The sequence below is a fragment of the Desmodus rotundus genome, chromosome 2, assembly GCF_022682495.2.
Source record: "Desmodus rotundus isolate HL8 chromosome 2, HLdesRot8A.1, whole genome shotgun sequence".
In the NCBI taxonomy this organism is placed as follows: Eukaryota; Metazoa; Chordata; class Mammalia; order Chiroptera; family Phyllostomidae; genus Desmodus; species Desmodus rotundus.
In genome coordinates, this window is record NC_071388.1 from 47,564,024 (window position 1) to 47,582,697 (window position 18,674).

Genomic DNA, 18,674 nt, shown 5'->3' on the forward strand with positions numbered 1-18,674 from the left:
GCAAATGGCCTATGTGAGAGCAGACCCGTAAACCCCTCAGTCCCATCCCCAACACTGCGAAGATCCCCCTGTTCTTCCATCCGTAAAGGGTTCCCCCTTTACGGATGGAAGAACAGGGGGGAGGCCCCCAGGAGATGCCTTTTGTCCGAGCTGCGTCTGGCTGGTTTGGGGCCAAGAAGCAGGGCCGCGCAGGCGCAGGCAGGCACTCACAACTGAAGAGCCCCTCGGGGCAAAGTACCCCACCCTTGAGATATCAGACCAGGTTCACAGGGTGCCTGGGCTCCTCTCGGGGAAATGGAAGCCCTCCCTGCCACCCAGAGCACCACGGGTTTTCCCTTTGACCACACCTCCCAGCAGCTCTCCCACCCCCGCAGAGGCAGAGTGCCTAGGGAAGACCTGGGGACCTGGGACCCGGGCAGGGGGCCGGCCACGGTTAAGCGGGCCCGGGTGGAGGAGACCCACGCCCAGGTATGGGTTCTCCCAGTGGGACTCTGGCCTAGGCCCCCACTGAGCGCCTAAGAGTCTTGCTTGGGCTCAAACTGGCCCACCCGGCCCCGAAGCTGCAAACTTGGACCCAAGCGGCTTCCACTCTGTCCCGTCTGGGCTAACCTGCGGTAGACGGGACTGTGACCGCTACGACCTCGGTCCCCCAGAGGTCGAATCCCCCCCCCTCAACAAGACATACTCGGCCTCTGTTCCTTGGTGTGTGCAAAAGGCATTCACCTGCGGAGAACCTGCGCCCTGGTGAGCAGCACAAGGCCCCGTGGAAGGAGCCTGTGAAGGCCTCTGGAGGCACGCTGGCCAAGGCTGGGGAACTTTCCCGTAGTTCTCTCGGGTCCAGGAGCCCTCTCTGGCCCGGGGAGCGCCCACGCTATCCCTTGAACCCCGCAGGACTCCAACATCCCGCGATAAGCGGCTCTCTGCCTCCATCGGGCTTGCAGGCATGGGGTAGGGGTGTGAGCAAATGGCCTATGTGAGAGCAGACCCGTAAACCCCGCAGTCCCATCCCCACCACTGCGAAGATCCCCCTGTTTTCCATCCGTAAAGGGTTCCCCCTTTACGGATGGAAGAACAGGGGGGCGGCCCCCAGGAGATGCCTTTTGTCCGATCTGCGTCTGGCTGGTTTGGGGCCAAGAAGCAGGGCCGCGCAGGCGCAGGCAGGCACTCACAACTGAAGCGCCCCTCGGGGCAAAGTACCCCACCCTTGAGATATCAGACCAGGTTCACAGGGTGCCTGGGCTCCTCTCCGGGAAATGGAAGCCCTCCCTGCCACCCAGAGCACCACGGGTTTTCCCGTTGACCACACCTCCCAGCAGCTCTCCCACCCCCGCAGAGGCAGAGTGCCTAGGGAAGACCTGGGGACCTGGGACCCGGGCAGGGGGCCGGCCACGGTTCAGCGGGCCCGGGTGGAGGAGACCCACGCCCAGGTATGGGTTCTCCCAGTGGGACTCTGGCCTGGGCCCCCACTGAGCGCCTAAGAGTCTTGCTTGGGCTCAAACTGGCCCACCCTGCCCCGAAGCTGCAAACTTGGACCCAAGCGGCTTCCACTCTGTCCCGTCTGGGCTAACCTGCGGTAGACGGGACTGTGACCGCTACGACCTCGGTCCCCCAGAGGTCGAATCCCCCCCCTCAAAAAGACATACTCGGCCTCTGTTCCTTGGTGTGTGCAAAAGGCATTCACCTGCGGAGAACCTGCGCCCTGGTGAGCAGCACAAGGCCCCGTGGAAGGAGCCTGTGGAGGCCTCTGGAGGCACGCTGGCCAAGGCTAGGGAACTTTCCCGTAGTTCTCTCGGGTCCAGGAGCCCTCTCTGGCCCGGGGAGCGCCCACGCCATCCCTTGAACCCCGCAGGACTCCAACATCCCGCGATAAGCGGCCCTCTGCCTCCATCGGGCTTGCAGGCATGGGGTAGGGGTGTGAGCAAATGGCCTATGTGAGAGCAGACCCGTAAACCCCGCAGTCCCATCCCCACCACTGCGAAGATCCCCCTGTTCTTCCATCCGTAAAGGGTTCCCCCTTTACGGATGGAAGAACAGGGGGGCGGCCCCCAGGAGATGCCTTTTGTCCGATCTGCGGCTGGCTTGTTTGGCGCCAAGAAGCAGGGCCGCGCAGGCACAGGCAGGCACTCACAACTGAAGCGCCCCTCGGGGCAAAGTACCCCACCCTTGAGATATCAGACCAGGTTCACAGGGTGCCTGGGCTCCTCTCCGGGAAATGGAAGCCCTCCCTGCCACCCAGAGGACCACGGGTTTTCCCGTTGACCACACCTCCCAGCAGCTCTCCCACCCCCGCAGAGGCAGAGTGCCTAGGGAAGACCTGGGGACCTGGGACCCGGGCAGGGGGCCGGCCACGGTTCAGCACCAGGTGGATCGGGCCCGGGTGGAGGAAACCCACGCCCAGGTATGGGTTCTCCCAGTGGGACTCTGGCCTGGGCCCCCACTGAGCGCCTAAGAGCCTTGCTTGGGCTCAAACTGCCCCACCCTGCCCCGAAGCTGCAAACATGGACACCAGCGACTTCCACTCTGTCCCGTCTGGGCTAACCTGCAGGAGATGGGACTGTGACCTCTACGACCTCGGTCCCCCAGAGGTCGAATCCCCCCCCCCCGCCCCGACAAGACATCTGCGGCCTCCGTTCCTTGGTGTGTGCAAAAGGCATTCACCTGGGGAGAACCTGGGCCCTGGTGAGCAGCACAAGGCCCCGTGGAAGGAGCCTGTGGAGGCCACTGGAGCCACGCTGGCCAAGGCTGGGGAACTTTCCCGTGGTTCTCTCGGGTCCAGGAGCCCTCTCTGGCCCGGGGAGCGCCCACGCCATCCCTTGAACCCCGCAGGACTCCCACATCCCGCGATAAGCGGCCCTCTGCCTCCATCGGGCTTGCAGGCATGGGGTAGGGGTGTGAGCAAATGGCCTATGTGAGAGCAGACCCGTAAACCCCGCAGTCCCATCCCCACCACTGCGAAGATCCCCCTGTTCTTCCATCCGTAAAGGGTTCCCCCTTTACGGATGGAAGAACAGGGGGGAGGCCCCCAGGAGATGCCTTTTGTTCGAGCTGCGTCTGGCTGGTTTGGGGCTAAGAAGCAGGGCCGCGCAGGCGCAGGCAGGCACTCACAACTGAAGAGCCCCTCGGGCAAAGTACCCCACCCTTGAGATATCAGACCAGGTTCACAGGGTGCCTGGGCTCCTCTCCGGGAAATGGAAGCCCTCCCTGCCACCCAGAGGACCACGGGTTTTCTCGTTGACCACACCTCCCAGCAGCTCTCCCACCCCCGCAGAGGCAGAGTGCCTAGGGAAGACCTGGGGACCTGGGACCCGGGCAGGGGGCCGGCCACGGTTCAGCACCAGGTGGATCGGGCCCGGGTGGAGGAAACCCACGCCCAGGTATGGGTTCTCCCAGTGGGACTCTGGCCTGGGCCCCCACTGAGCGCCTAAGAGCCTTGCTTGGGCTCAAACTGCCCCACCCTGCCCCGAAGCTGCAAACATGGACACCAGCGACTTCCACTCTGTCCCGTCTGGGCTAACCTGCAGGAGATGGGACTGTGACCTCTACGACCTCGGTCCCCCAGAGGTCGAATCCCCCCCCCCCCCGCCCTGACAAGACATCCGCGGCCTCCGTTCCTTGGTGTGTGCAAAAGGCATTCACCTGGGGCGAACCCGGGCCCTGGTGAGCAGCACAAGGCCCCGTGGAAGGAGCCAGTGGAGGCCTCTGGAGGCACGCTGGCCAAGGCTGGGGAACTTTCCCGTGGTTCTCTCGGGTCCAGGAGCCCTCTCTGGCCCGGGGAGCGCCCACGCCATCCCTTGAACCCCGCAGGACTCCCACATCCCGCGATAAGCGGCCCTCTGCCTCCATCGGGCTTGCAGGCATGGGGTAGGGGTGTGAGCAAATGGCCTATGTGAGAGCAGACCCGTAAACCCCGCAGTCCCATCCCTACCACTGCGAAGATCCCCCTGTTCTTCCATCCGTAAAGGGTTCCCCCTTTACGGATGGAAGAACAGGGGGGAGGCCCCCAGGAGATGCCTTTTGTCCGAGCTGCGTCTGGCTGGTTTGGGGCTAAGAAGCAGGGCCGCGCAGGCGCAGGCAGGCACTCACAACTGAAGAGCCCCTCGGGCAAAGTACCCCACCCTTGAGATATCAGACCAGGTTCACAGGGTGCCTGGGCTCCTCTCGGGGAAATGGAAGCCCTCCCTGCCACCCAGAGCACCACGGGTTTTCCCGTTGACCACACCTCCCAGCAGCTCTCCCACCCCCGCAGAGGCAGAGTGCCTAGGGAAGACCTGGGGACCTGGGACCCGGGCAGGGGGCCGGCCACGGTTCAGCGGGCCCGGGTGGAGGAGACCCATGCCCAGGTATGGGTTCTCCCAGTGGGACTCTGGCCTGGGCCCCCATTGAGCGCCTAAGAGTCTTGCTAGGGCTCAAACTGGCCCACCCTGCCCCGAAGCTGCAAACTTGGACCCAAGCGGCTTCCACTCTGTCCCGTCTGGGCTAACCTGCGGTAGACGGGACTGTGACCGCTACGACCTCGGTCCCCCAGAGGTCGAATCCCCCCCCCTCAACAAGACATACTCGGCCTCTGTTCCTTGGTGTGTGCAAAAGGCATTCACCTGGGGAGAACCTGCGCCCTGGTGAGCAGCACAAGGCCCCGTGGAAGGAGCCTGTGGAGGCCTCTGGAGGCACGCTGGCCAAGGCTGGGGAACTTTCCCGTAGTTCTCTCGGGTCCAGGAGCCCTCTCTGGCCCGGGGAGCGCCCACGCCATCCCTTGAACCCCGCAGGACTCCAACATCCCGCGATAAGCGGCTCTCTGCCTCCATCGGGCTTGCAGGCATGGGGTAGGGGTGTGAGCAAATGGCCTATGTGAGAGCAGACCCGTAAACCCCGCAGTCCCATCCCCACCACTGCGAAGATCCCCCTGTTCTTCCATCCGTAAAGGGTTCCCCCTTTACGGATGGAAGAACAGGGGGGCGGCCCCCAGGAGATGCCTTTTGTCCGATCTGCGGCTGGCTGGTTTGGGGCCAAGAAGCAGGGCCGCGCAGGCGCAGGCAGGCACTCACAACTGAAGCGCCCCTCGGGGCAAAGTACCCCACCCTTGAGATATCAGTCCAGGTTCACAGGGTGCCTGGGCTCCTCTCGGGGAAATGGAAGCCCTCCCTGCCACCCAGAAGACCACGGGTTTTCCCGTTGACCACACCTCCCAGCAGCTCTCCCACCCCAGCAGAGGCAGAGTGCCTAGGGAAGACCTGGGGACCTGGGAGCCGGGCAGGGGGCCGGCTACGGTTCAGCGCCAGGTGGATCGGGCCCGGGTGGAGGAGACCCACGCCCACGTATGGGTTCTCCCAGTGGGACTCTTCCTGGGCCCCCACTGAGCGCCTAAGAGCCTTGATTGGGCTCAAACTGCCCCACCCTGCCACGAAGCTGCAAACTAGGACACCAGCGACTTCCACTCTGTCCCGTCTGGGCTAACCTGCAGGAGATGGGACTGTGACCTCTACGACCTCGGTCCCCCTGAGGTCGAATCCCCCCCCCTCAACAAGACATACTCGGCCTCTGTTCCATGGTGTGTGCAAAAGGCATTCACCTGGGGAGAACCCGGGCCCTGGTGAGCAGCACAAGGCCCCGTGGAAGGAGCCTGTGGAGGCCACTGGAGCCACGCTGGCCAAGGCTGGGGAACTTTCCCGTGGTCTCTCGGGTCCAGGAGCCCTCTCTGGCCCGGGGAGCGCCCACGCCATCCCTTGAACCCCGCAGGACTCCCACATCCCGCGATAAGCGGCCCTCTGCCTCCATGGGGCTTGGAGGCATGGGGGAGGGGTGTGAGCAAATGGCGTATGTGAGAGCAGACCCGTAAACCCCTCAGTCCCATCCCCAGCACTGCGAAGATCCCCCTGTTCTTCCATCCGTAAAGGGTTCCCCCTTTACGGATGGAAGAACAGGGGGGAGGCCCCCCGGAGATGCCTTTTGTCCGAGCTGCGGCTGGCTGGTTTGGGGCCAAGAAGCAGGGCCGCGCAGGCGCAGGCAGGCACTCACAACTGAAGCGCCCCTCGGGAAAAAGTACCCCACCCTTGAGATATCAGACCAGGTTCACAGGGTGCCTGGGCTCCTCTCGGGGAAATGGAAGCCCTCCCTGCCACCCAGAGGACCACGGGTTTTCCCGTTGACCACACCTCCCAGCAGCTCTCCCACCCCCGCAGAGGCAGAGTGCCTAGGGAAGACCTGGGGACCTGGGACCCGGGCAGGGGGCCGGCCACGGTTCAGCACCAGGTGGATCGGGCCCGGGTGGAGGAGACCCACGCCCAGGTATGGGTTCTCCCAGTGGGACTCTGGCCTGGGCCCCCACTGAGCGCCTAAGAGCCTTGCTTGGGCTCAAACTGCCCCACCCTGCCCCGAAGCTGCAAACATGGACACCAGCGACTTTCACTCTGTCCCGTCTGGGCTAACCTGCAGGAGATGGGACTGTGACCTCTACGACCTCGGTCCCCCAGAGGTCGAATCCCCCCCCCTCAACAAGACATACTCGGCCTCTGTTCCTTGGTGTGTGCAAAAGGCATTCACCTGCGGAGAACCTGCGCCCTGGTGAGCAGCACAAGGCCCCGTGGAAGGAGCCTGTGGAGGCCTCTGGAGGCACGCTGGCCAAGGCTGGGGAACTTTCCCGTAGTTCTCTCGGGTCCAGGAGCCCTCTCTGGCCCGGGGAGCGCCCACGCCATCCCTTGAACCCCGCAGGACTCCAACATCCCGCGATAAGCGGCTCTCTGCCTCCATCGGGCTTGCAGGCATGGGGTAGGGGTGTGAGCAAATGGCCTATGTGAGAGCAGACCCGTAAACCCCGCAGTCCCATCCCCACCACTGCGAAGATCCCCCTGTTTTCCATCCGTAAAGGGTTCCCCCTTTACGGATGGAAGAACAGGGGGGCGGCCCCCAGGAGATGCCTTTTGTCCGATCTGCGGCTGGCTGGTTTGGGGCCAAGAAGCAGGGCCGCACAGGCGCAGGCAGGCACTCACAACTGAAGCGCCCCTCGGGGCAAAGTACCCCACCCTTGAGATATCAGACCAGGTTCACAGGGTGCCTGGGCTCCTCTCGGGGAAATGGAAGCCCTCCCTGCCACCCAGAGCACCACGGGTTTTCCCGTTGACCACACCTCCCAGCAGCTCTCCCACCCCCGCAGAGGCAGAGTGCCTAGGGAAGACCTGGGGACCTGGGACCCGGGCAGGGGGCCGGCCACGGTTCAGCACCAGGTGGATCGGGCCCGGGTGGAGGAGACCCACGCCCACGTATGGGTTCTCCCAGTGGGACTCTGGCCTGGGCCCCCACTGAGCGCCTAAGAGCCTTGCTTAGGCTCAAACTGCCCCACCCTGCCCCGAAGCTGCAAACTTGGACTCCAGCGACTTCCACTCTGTCCCGTCTGGGCTAACCTGCAGGAGATGGGACTGTGACCTCTACGACCTCGGTCCCCCAGAGGTCGAATCCCCCCCCCCGCCCTGACAAGACATCCGCGGCCTCCGTTCCTTGGTGTGTGCAAAAGGCATTCACCTGGGGAGAATCTGGGCCCTGGTGAGCAGCACAAGGCCCCGTGGAAGGAGCCTGTGGAGGCCACTGGAGACACGCTGGCCAAGGCTGGGGAACTTTCCCGTCGTTCTCTCGGGTCCAGGAGCCCTCTCTGGCCCGGGGAGCGCCCACGCCATCCCTTGAACCCCGCAGGACTCCCACATCCCGCGATAAGCGGCCCTCTGCCTCCATCGGGCTTGGAGGCATGGGGGAGGGGTGTGAGCAAATGGCGTATGTGAGAGCAGACCCGTAAACCCCTCAGTCCCATCCCCACCACTGCGAAGATCCCCCTGTTCTTCCATCCGTAAAGGGCTTTACGGATGGAAGAACAGGGGGGAGGCCCCCAGGAGATGCCTTTTGTCCGAGCTGCGGCTGGCTGGTTTGGGGCCAAGAAGCAGGGCCGCGCAGGCGAAGGCAGGCACTCACAACTGAAGCGCCCCTCGGGAAAAAGTACCCCACCCTTGAGATATCAGACCAGGTTCACAGGGTGCCTGGGCTCCTCTCGGGGAAATGGAAGCCCTCCCTGCCACCCAGAGGACCACGGGTTTTCCCGTTGACCACACCTCCCAGCAGCTCTCCCACCCCCGCAGAGGCAGAGTGCCTAGGGAAGACCTGGGGACCTGGGACCCGGGCAGGGGGCTGGCCACGATTCAGCACCAGGTGGATCGGGCCCGGGTGGAGGAGACCCACGCCCACGTATGGGTTCTCCCAGTGGGACTCTGGCCTGGGCCCCCACTGAGCGCCTAAGAGCCTTGCTTGGGCTCAAACTGCCCCACCCTGCCCCGAAGCTACAAACTTGGACACCAGCGACTTCCACTCTGTCCCGTCTGGGCTAACCTGCAGGAGATGGGACTGTGACCTCTACGACCTCGGTCCCCCAGAGGTGGAATCCCCCCACCCCCCCGCCCTGACAAGACATCCGCGGCCTCCGTTCCTTGGTGTGTGCAAAAGGCATTCACCTGGGGAGAACCCGGGCCCTGGTGAGCAGCACAAGGCCCCGTGGAAGGAGCCTGTGGAGGCCTCTGGAGGCACGCTGGCCAAGGCTGGGGAACTTTCCCGTAGTTCTCTCGGGTCCAGGAGCCCTCTCTGGCCCGGGGAGCGCCCACGCCATCCCTTGAACCCCGCAGGACTCCAACATCCCGCGATAAGCGGCCCTCTGCCTCCATCGGGCTTGCAGGCATGGGGGAGGGGTGTGAGCAAATGGCCTATGTGAGAGCAGACCCGTAAACCCCGCAGTCCCATCCCCACCACAGCGAAGATCCCCCTGTTCTTCCATCCGTAAAGGGTTCCCCCTTTACGGATGGAAGAACAGGGGGGAGGCCCCCAGGAGATGCCTTTTGTCCGAGCTGCGTCTGGCTGGTTTGGGACCAAGAAGCAGGGCCGCGCAGGCGCAGGCAGGCACTCACAACTGAAGAGCCCCTCGGGGCAAAGTACCCCACCCTTGAGATATCAGACCAGGTTCACAGGGTGCCTGGGCTCCTCTCGGGGAAATGGAAGCCCTCCCTGCCACCCAGAGCACCACGGGTTTTCCCGTTGACCACACCTCCCAGCAGCTCTCCCACCCCCGCAGAGGCAGAGTGCCTAGGGAAGACCTGGGGACCTGGGAGCCGGGCAGGGGGCCGGCTACGGTTCAGCGCCAGGTGGATCGGGCCCGGGTGGAGGAGACCCACGCCCAGGTATGGGTTCTCCCAGTGGGACTCTGGCCTGGGCCCCCACTGAGCGCCTAAGAGTCTTGCTTGGGCTCAAACTGGCCCACCCTGCCCCGAAGCTGCAAACTTGGACCCAAGCGGCTTCCACTCTGTCCCGTCTGGGCTAACCTGCGGTAGACGGGACTGTGACCGCTACGACCTCGGTCCCCCAGAGGTCGAATCCCCCCCCCTCAACAAGACATACTCGGCCTCTGTTCCTTGGTGTGTGCAAAAGGCATTCACCTGGGGAGAACCTGCGCCCTGGTGAGCAGCACAAGGCCCCGTGGAAGGAGCCTGTGGAGGCCTCTGGAGGCACGCTGGCCAAGGCTGGGGAACTTTCCCGTAGTTCTCTCGGGTCCAGGAGCCCTCTCTGGCCCGGGGAGCGCCCACGCCATCCCTTGAACCCCGCAGGACTCCAACATCCCGCGATAAGCGGCTCTCTGCCTCCATCGGGCTTGCAGGCATGGGGTAGGGGTGTGAGCAAATGGCCTATGTGAGAGCAGACCCGTAAACCCCGCAGTCCCATCCCCACCACTGCGAAGATCCCCCTGTTCTTCCATCCGTAAAGGGTTCCCCCTTTAGGGATGGAAGAACAGGGGGGCGGCCCCCAGGAGATGCCTTTTGTCCGATCTGCGGCTGGCTGGTTTGGGGCCAAGAAGCAGGGCCACGCAGGCGCAGGCAGGCACTCACAACTGAAGCGCCCCTCGGGGCAAAGTACCCCACCCTTGAGATATCAGTCCAGGTTCACAGGGTGCCTGGGCTCCTCTCGGGGAAATGGAAGCCCTCCCTGCCACCCAGAAGACCACGGGTTTTCCCGTTGACCACACCTCCCAGCAGCTCTCCCACCCCCGCAGAGGCAGAGTGCCTAGGGAAGACCTGGGGACCTGGGAGCCGGGCAGGGGGCCGGCTACGGTTCAGCGCCAGGTTGATCGGGCCCGGGTGGAGGAGACCCACGCCCACGTATGGGTTCTCCCAGTGGGACTCTTCCTGGGCCCCCACTGAGCGCCTAAGAGCCTTGCTTGGTCTCAAACTGCCCCACCCTGCCACGAAGCTGCAAACTAGGACACCAGCGACTTCCACTCTGTCCCGTCTGGGCTAACCTGCAGGAGATGGGACTGTGACCTCTACGACCTCGGTCCCCCTGAGGTCGAATCCCCCCCCCTCAACAAGACATACTCGGCCTCTGTTCCATGGTGTGTGCAAAAGTCATTCACCTGGGGAGAACCCGGGCCCTGGTGAGCAGCACAAGGCCCCGTGGAAGGAGCCTGTGGAGGCCACTGGAGCCACGCTGGCCAAGGCTGGGGAACTTTCCCGTGGTCTCTCGGGTCCAGGAGCCCTCTCTGGCCCGGGGAGCGCCCACGCCATCCCTTGAACCCCGTAGGACTCCCACATCCCGCGATAAGCGGCCCTCTGCCTCCATCGGGCTTGGAGGCATGGGGGAGGGGTGTGAGCAAATGGCGTATGTGAGAGCAGACCCGTAAACCCCGCAGTCCCATCCCCACCACTGCGAAGATCCCCCTGTTCTTCCATCCGTAAAGGGTTCCCCCTTTACGGATGGAAGAACAGGGGGGAGGCCCCCAGGAGATGCCTTTTGTCCGAGCTGCGGCTGGCTGGTTTGGGGCAAACAAGCAGGGCCGCGCAGGCGCAGGCAGGCACTCACAACTGAAGCGCCCCTCGGGAAAAAGTACCCCACCCTTGAGATATCAGACCAGGTTCACAGGGTGCCTGGGCTCCTCTCGGGGAAATGGAAGCCCTCCCTGCCACCCAGAGGACCACGGGTTTTCCCGTTGACCACACCTCCCAGCAGCTCTCCCACCCCCAAAGAGGCAGAGTGCCTAGGGAAGACCTGGGGACCTGGGACCCGGGCAGTGGGCCGGCCACGGTTAAGCGGGCCCTGGTGGAGGAGACCCACGCCCAGGTATGGGTTCTCCCAGTGGGACTCTGGCCTGGGCCCCTACTGGGCGCCTAAGAGCCTTGCTTGGGCTCAAACTGGCCCACCCTGCCCCGAAGCTACAAACTTGGACTCAAGCGGCTTCCACTCTGTCCAGTCTGGGCTAACCTTCAGGAGATGGGACTGTGACCTCTACCACCTCGGTCCCCCAGAGGTCGAATCCCCCCGCCCCGCCCCGACAAGACATCCGCGGCCTCCGTTCCTTGGTGTGTGCAAAAGGCATTCACCTGGGGAGAACCCGGGCCCTGGTGAGCAGCACAAGGCTCCATGGAAGGAGCCTGTGGAGGCCACTGGAGCCACGCTGGCCAAGGCTGGGGAACTTTCCCGTGGTTCTCTCGGGTCCAGGAGCCCTCTCTGGCCCGGGGAGCGCCCACGCCATCCCTTGAACCCCGGAGGACTCCAACATCCCGCGATAAGCGGCCCTCTGCCTCCATCGGGTTTGGAGGCATGGGGTAGGGGTGTGAGCAAATGGCCTATGTGAGAGCAGACCCGTAAACCCCTCAGTCCCATCCCCACCACTGCGAAGATCCCCCTGTTCTTCCATCCGTAAAGGGTTCCCCCTTTACGGATGGAAGAACAGGGGGGCGGCCCCCAGGAGATGCCTTTTGTCCGATCTGCGGCTGGCTGGTTTGGAGCCAAGAAGCAGGGCCGCGCAGGCGCAGGCAGGCACTCACAACTGAAGCGCCCCTCGGGGCAAAGTACCCCACCCTTGAGATATCAGACCAGGTTCACAGGGTGACTGGGCTCCTCTCGGGGAAATGGAAGCCCTCCCTGCCACCCAGAGGACCACGGGTTTCCCGTTGACCACACCTCCCAGCATCTCTCCCACCCCCGCAGAGGCAGAGTGCCTAGGGAAGACCTGGGGACCTGGGAGCCGGGCAGGGGGCCGGCCACGGTTCAGCGCCAGGTGGATCGGGCCCGGGTGGAGGAGACCCACGCCCAGGTATGGGTTCTCCCAGTGGGACTCTGGCCTGGGCCCCCACTGAGCGCCTAAGAGTCTTGCTTGGGCTCAAACTGGCCCACCCTGCCCCGAAGCTGCAAACTTGGACCCAAGCGGCTTCCACTCTGTCCCGTCTGGGCTAACCTGCGGTAGACGGGACTGTGACCGCTACGACCTCGGTCCCCCAGAGGTCGAATCCCCCCCCCTCAACAAGACATACTCGGCCTCTGTTCCTTGGTGTGTGCAAAAGGCATTCACCTGCGGAGAACCTGCGCCCTGGTGAGCAGCACAAGGCCCCGTGGAAGGAGCCTGTGGAGGCCTCTGGAGGCACGCTGGCCAAGGCTGGGGAACTTTCCCGTAGTTCTCTTGGGTCCAGGAGCCCTCTCTGGCCCGGGGAGCGCCCACGCCATCCCTTGAACCCCGCAGGACTCCAACATCCCGCGATAAGCGGCTCTCTGCCTCCATCGGGCTTGCAGGCATGGGGTAGGGGTGTGAGCAAATGGCCTATGTGAGAGCAGACCCGTAAACCCCGCAGTCCCATCCCCACCACTGCGAAGATCCCCCTGTTTTCCATCCGTAAAGGGTTCCCCCTTTACGGATGGAAGAACAGGGGGGCGGCCCCCAGGAGATGCCTTTTGTCCGATCTGCGGCTGGCTGGTTTGGGGCCAAGAAGCAGGGCCGCGCAGGCGCAGGCAGGCACTCACAACTGAAGCGCCCCTTGGGGCAAAGTACCCCACCCTTGAGATATCAGACCAGGTTCACAGGGTGCCTGGGCTCCTCTCGGGGAAATGGAAGCCCTCCCTGCCACCCAGAGCACCACGGGTTTTCCCGTTGACCACACCTCCCAGCAGCTCTCCCACCCCCGCAGAGGCAGAGTGCCTAGGGAAGACCTGGGGACCTGGGACCCGGGCAGGGGGCCGGCCACGGTTCAGCAGGCCCGGGTGGAGGAGACCCACGCCCAGGTATGGGTTCTCCCAGTGGGACTCTGGCCTGGGCCCCCACTGAGCGCCTAAGAGTCTTGCTTGGGCTCAAACTGGCCCACCCTGCCCCGAAGCTGCAAACTTGGACCCAAGCGGCTTCCACTCTGTCCCGTCTGGGCTAACCTGCGGTAGACGGGACTGTGACCGCTACGACCTCGGTCCCCCAGAGGTCGAATCCCCCCCCTCAAAAAGACATACTCGGCCTCTGTTCCTTGGTGTGTGCAAAAGGCATTCACCTGCGGAGAACCTGCGCCCTGGTGAGCAGCACAAGGCCCCGTGGAAGGAGCCTGTGGAGGCCTCTGGAGGCACGCTGGCCAAGGCTGGGGAACTTTCCCGTAGTTCTCTCGGGTCCAGGAGCCCTCTCTGGCCCGGGGAGCGCCCACGCCATCCCTTGAACCCCGCAGGACTCCAACATCCCGCGATAAGCGGCCCTCTGCCTCCATCGGGCTTGCAGGCATGGGGTAGGGGTGTGAGCAAATGGCCTATGTGAGAGCAGACCCGTAAACCCCGCAGTCCCATCCCCACCACTGCGAAGATCCCCCTGTTCTTCCATCCGTAAAGGGTTCCCCCTTTACGGATGGAAGAACAGGGGGGCGGCCCCCAGGAGATGCCTTTTTTCCGATCTGCGGCTGGCTTGTTTGGGGCCAAGAAGCAGGGCCGCGCAGGCACAGGCAGGCACTCACAACTGAAGCGCCCCTCGGGGCAAAGTACCCCACCCTTGAGATATCAGACCAGGTTCACAGGGTGCCTGGGCTCCTCTCGGGGAAATGGAAGCCCTCCCTGCCACCCAGAGCACCACGGGTTTTCCCGTTGACCACACCTCCCAGCAGCTCTCCCACCCCCGCAGAGGCAGAGTGCCTAGGGAAGACCTGGGGACCTGGGACCCGGGCAGGGGGCCGGCCACGGTTCAGCGGGCCCGGGTGGAGGAGACCCATGCCCAGGTATGGGTTCTCCCAGTGGGACTCTGGCCTGGGCCCCCATTGAGCGCCTAAGAGTCTTGCTAGGGCTCAAACTGGCCCACCCTGCCCCGAAGCTGCAAACTTGGACCCAAGCGGCTTCCACTCTGTCCCGTCTGGGCTAACCTGCGGTAGACGGGACTGTGACCGCTACGACCTCGGTCCCCCAGAGGTCGAATCCCCTCCCCTCAACAAGACATACTCGGCCTCTGTTCCTTGGTGTGTGCAAAAGGCATTCACCTGGGGAGAACCTGCGCCCTGGTGAGCAGCACAAGGCCCCGTGGAAGGAGCCTGTGGAGGCCTCTGGAGGCACGCTGGCCAAGGCTGGGGAACTTTCCCGTAGTTCTCTCGGGTCCAGGAGCCCTCTCTGGCCCGGGGAGCGCCCACGCCATCCCTTGAACCCCGCAGGACTCCCACATCCCGCGATAAGCGGCCCTCTGCCTCCATGGGGCTTGGAGGCATGGGGGAGGGGTGTGAGCAAATGGCGTATGTGAGAGCAGACCCGTAAACCCCTCAGTCCCATCCCCAGCACTGCGAAGATCCCCCTGTTCTTCCATCCGTAAAGGGTTCCCCCTTTACGGATGGAAGAACAGGGGGGAGGCCCCCCGGAGATGCCTTTTGTCCGAGCTGCGGCTGGCTGGTTTGGGGCCAAGAAGCAGGGCCGCGCAGGCGCAGGCAGGCACTCACAACTGAAGCGCCCCTCGGGGCAAAGTACCCCACCCTTGAGATATCAGTCCAGGTTCACAGGGTGCCTGGGCTCCTCTCGGGGAAATGGAAGCCCTCCCTGCCACCCAGAAGACCACGGGTTTTCCCGTTGACCACACCTCCCAGCAGCTCTCCCACCCCCGCAGAGGCAGAGTGCCTAGGGAAGACCTGGGGACCTGGGAGCCGGGCAGGGGGCCGGCTAAGGTTCAGCGCCAGGTGGATCGGGCCCGGGTGGAGGAGACCCACGCCCACGTATGGGTTCTCCCAGTGGGACTCTTCCTGGGCCCCCACTGAGCGCCTAAGAGCCTTGATTGGGCTCAAACTGCCCCACCCTGCCACGAAGCTGCAAACTAGGACACCAGCGACTTCCACTCTGTCCCGTCTGGGCTAACCTGCAGGAGATGGGACTGTGACCTCTACGACCTCGGTCCCCCTGAGGTCGAATCCCCCCCCCTCAACAAGACATACTCGGCCTCTGTTCCATGGTGTGTGCAAAAGGCATTCACCTGGGGAGAACCCGGGCCCTGGTGAGCAGCACAAGGCCCCGTGGAAGGAGCCTGTGGAGGCCACTGGAGCCACGCTGGCCAAGGCTGGGGAACTTTCCCGTGGTCTCTCGGGTCCAGGAGCCCTCTCTGGCCCGGGGAGCGCCCACGCCATCCCTTGAACCCCGCAGGACTCCCACATCCCGCGATAAGCGGCCCTCTGCCTCCATGGGGCTTGGAGGCATGGGGGAGGGGTGTGAGCAAATGGCGTATGTGAGAGCAGACCCGTAAACCCCTCAGTCCCATCCCCAGCACTGCGAAGATCCCCCTGTTCTTCCATCCGTAAAGGGTTCCCCCTTTACGGATGGAAGAACAGGGGGGAGGCCCCCCGGAGATGCCTTTTGTCCGAGCTGCGGCTGGCTGGTTTGGGGCCAAGAAGCAGGGCCGCGCAGGCGCAGGCAGGCACTCACAACTGAAGCGCCCCTCGGGAAAAAGTACCCCACCCTTGAGATATCAGACCAGGTTCACAGGGTGCCTGGGCTCCTCTCGGGGAAATGGAAGCCCTCCCTGCCACCCAGAGGACCACGGGTTTTCCCGTTGACCACACCTCCCAGCAGCTCTCCCACCCCCGCAGAGGCAGAGTGCCTAGGGAAGACCTGGGGACCTGGGACCCGGGCAGGGGGCCGGCCACGGTTCAGCACCAGGTGGATCGGGCCCGGGTGGAGGAGACCCACGCCCAGGTATGGGTTCTCCCAGTGGGACTCTGGCCTGGGCCCCCACTGAGCGCCTAAGAGCCTTGCTTGGGCTCAAACTGCCCCACCCTGCCCCGAAGCTGCAAACATGGACACCAGCGACTTTCACTCTGTCCCGTCTGGGCTAACCTGCAGGAGATGGGACTGTGACCTCTACGACCTCGGTCCCCCAGAGGTCGAATCCCCCCCCCCGCCCCGACAAGACATCCGCGGCCTCCGTTCCTTGGTGTGTGCAAAAGGCATTCACCTGCGGAGAACCTGCGCCCTGGTGAGCAGCACAAGGCCCCGTGGAAGGAGCCTGTGGAGGCCTCTGGAGGCACGCTGGCCAAGGCTGGGGAACTTTCCCGTAGTTCTCTCGGGTCCAGGAGCCCTCTCTGGCCCGGGGAGCGCCCACGCCATCCCTTGAACCCCGCAGGACTCCAACATCCCGCGATAAGCGGCTCTCTGCCTCCATCGGGCTTGCAGGCATGGGGTAGGGGTGTGAGCAAATGGCCTATGTGAGAGCAGACCCGTAAACCCCGCAGTCCCATCCCCACCACTGCGAAGATCCCCCTGTTTTCCATCCGTAAAGGGTTCCCCCTTTACGGATGGAAGAACAGGGGGGCGGCCCCCAGGAGATGCCTTTTGTCCGATCTGCGGCTGGCTGGTTTGGGGCCAAGAAGCAGGGCCGCGCAGGCGCAGGCAGGCACTCACAACTGAAGCGCCCCTCGGGGCAAAGTACCCCACCCTTGAGATATCAGACCAGGTTCACAGGGTGCCTGGGCTCCTCTCGGGGAAATGGAAGCCCTCCCTGCCACCCAGAGCACCACGGGTTTTCCCGTTGACCACACCTCCCAGCAGCTCTCCCACCCCCGCAGAGGCAGAGTGCCTAGGGAAGACCTGGGGACCTGGGACCCGGGCAGGGGGCCGGCCACGGTTCAGCAGGCCCGGGTGGAGGAGACCCACGCCCAGGTATGGGTTCTCCCAGTGGGACTCTGGCCTGGGCCCCCACTGAGCGCCTAAGAGTCTTGCTTGGGCTCAAACTGGCCCACCCTGCCCCGAAGCTGCAAACTTGGACCCAAGCGGCTTCCACTCTGTCCCGTCTGGGCTAACCTGCGGTAGACGGGACTGTGACCGCTACGACCTCGGTCCCCCAGAGGTCGAATCCCCCCCCTCAAAAAGACATACTCGGCCTCTGTTCCTTGGTGTGTGCAAAAGGCATTCACCTGCGGAGAACCTGCGCCCTGGTGAGCAGCACAAGGCCCCGTGGAAGGAGCCTGTGGAGGCCTCTGGAGGCACGCTGGCCAAGGCTGGGGAACTTTCCCGTAGTTCTCTCGGGTCCAGGAGCCCTCTCTGGCCCGGGGAGCGCCCACGCCATCCCTTGAACCCCGCAGGACTCCAACATCCCGCGATAAGCGGCCCTCTGCCTCCATCGGGCTTGGAGGCATGGGGGAGGGGTGTGAGCAAATGGCGTATGTGAGAGCATACCCGTAAACCCCTCAGTCCCATCCCCACCACTGCGAAGATCCCCCTGTTCTTCCATCCGTAAAGGGTTCCCCCTTTACGGATGGAAGAACAGGGGGGCGGCCCCCAGGAGATGCCTTTTGTCCGATCTGCGGCTGGCTTGTTTGGGGCCAAGAAGCAGGGCCGCGCAGGCGAAGGCAGGCACTCACAACTGAAGCGCCCCTCGGGAAAAAGTACCCCACCCTTGAGATATCAGACCAGGTTCACAGGGTGCCTGGGCTCCTCTCGGGGAAATGGAAGCCCTCCCTGCCACCCAGAGGACCACGGGTTTTCCCGTTGACCACACCTCCCAGCAGCTCTCCCACCCCCGCAGAGGCAGAGTGCCTAGGGAAGACCTGGGGACCTGGGACCCGGGCAGGGGGCTGGCCACGATTCAGCACCAGGTGGATCGGGCCCGGGTGGAGGAGACCCACGCCCACGTATGGGTTCTCCCAGTGGGACTCTGGCCTGGGCCCCCACTGAGCGCCTAAGAGCCTTGCTTGGGCTCAAACTGCCCCACCCTGCCCCGAAGCTACAAACTTGGACATCAGCGACTTCCACTCTGTCCCGTCTGGGCTAACCTGCAGGAGATGGGACTGTGACCTCTACGACCTCGGTCCCCCAGAGGTGGAATCCCCCCACCCCCCCGCCCTGACAAGACATCCGCGGCCTCCGTTCCTTGGTGTGTGCAAAAGGCATTCACCTGGGGCGAACCCGGGCCCTGGTGAGCAGCACAAGGCCCCGTGGAAGGAGCCAGTGGAGGCCTCTGGAGGCACGCTGGCCAAGGCTGGGGAACTTTCCCGTGGTTCTCTCGGGTCCAGGAGCCCTCTCTGGCCCGGGGAGCGCCCACGCCATCCCTTGAACCCCGCAGGACTCCCACATCCCGCGATAAGCGGCCCTCTGCCTCCATCGGGCTTGCAGGCATGGGGTAGGGGTGTGAGCAAATGGCCTATGTGAGAGCAGAACCGTAAACCCCGCAGTCCCATCCCCACCACTGCGAAGATCCCCCTGTTCTTCCATCCGTAAAGGGTTCCCCCTTTACGGATGGAAGAACAGGGGGGAGGCCCCCAGGAGATGCCTTTTGTCCGAGCTGCGTCTGGCTGGTTTGGGGCTAAGAAGCAGGGCCGCGCAGGCGCAGGCAGGCACTCACAACTGAAGAGCCCCTCGGGCAAAGTACCCCACCCTTGAGATATCAGACCAGGTTCACAGGG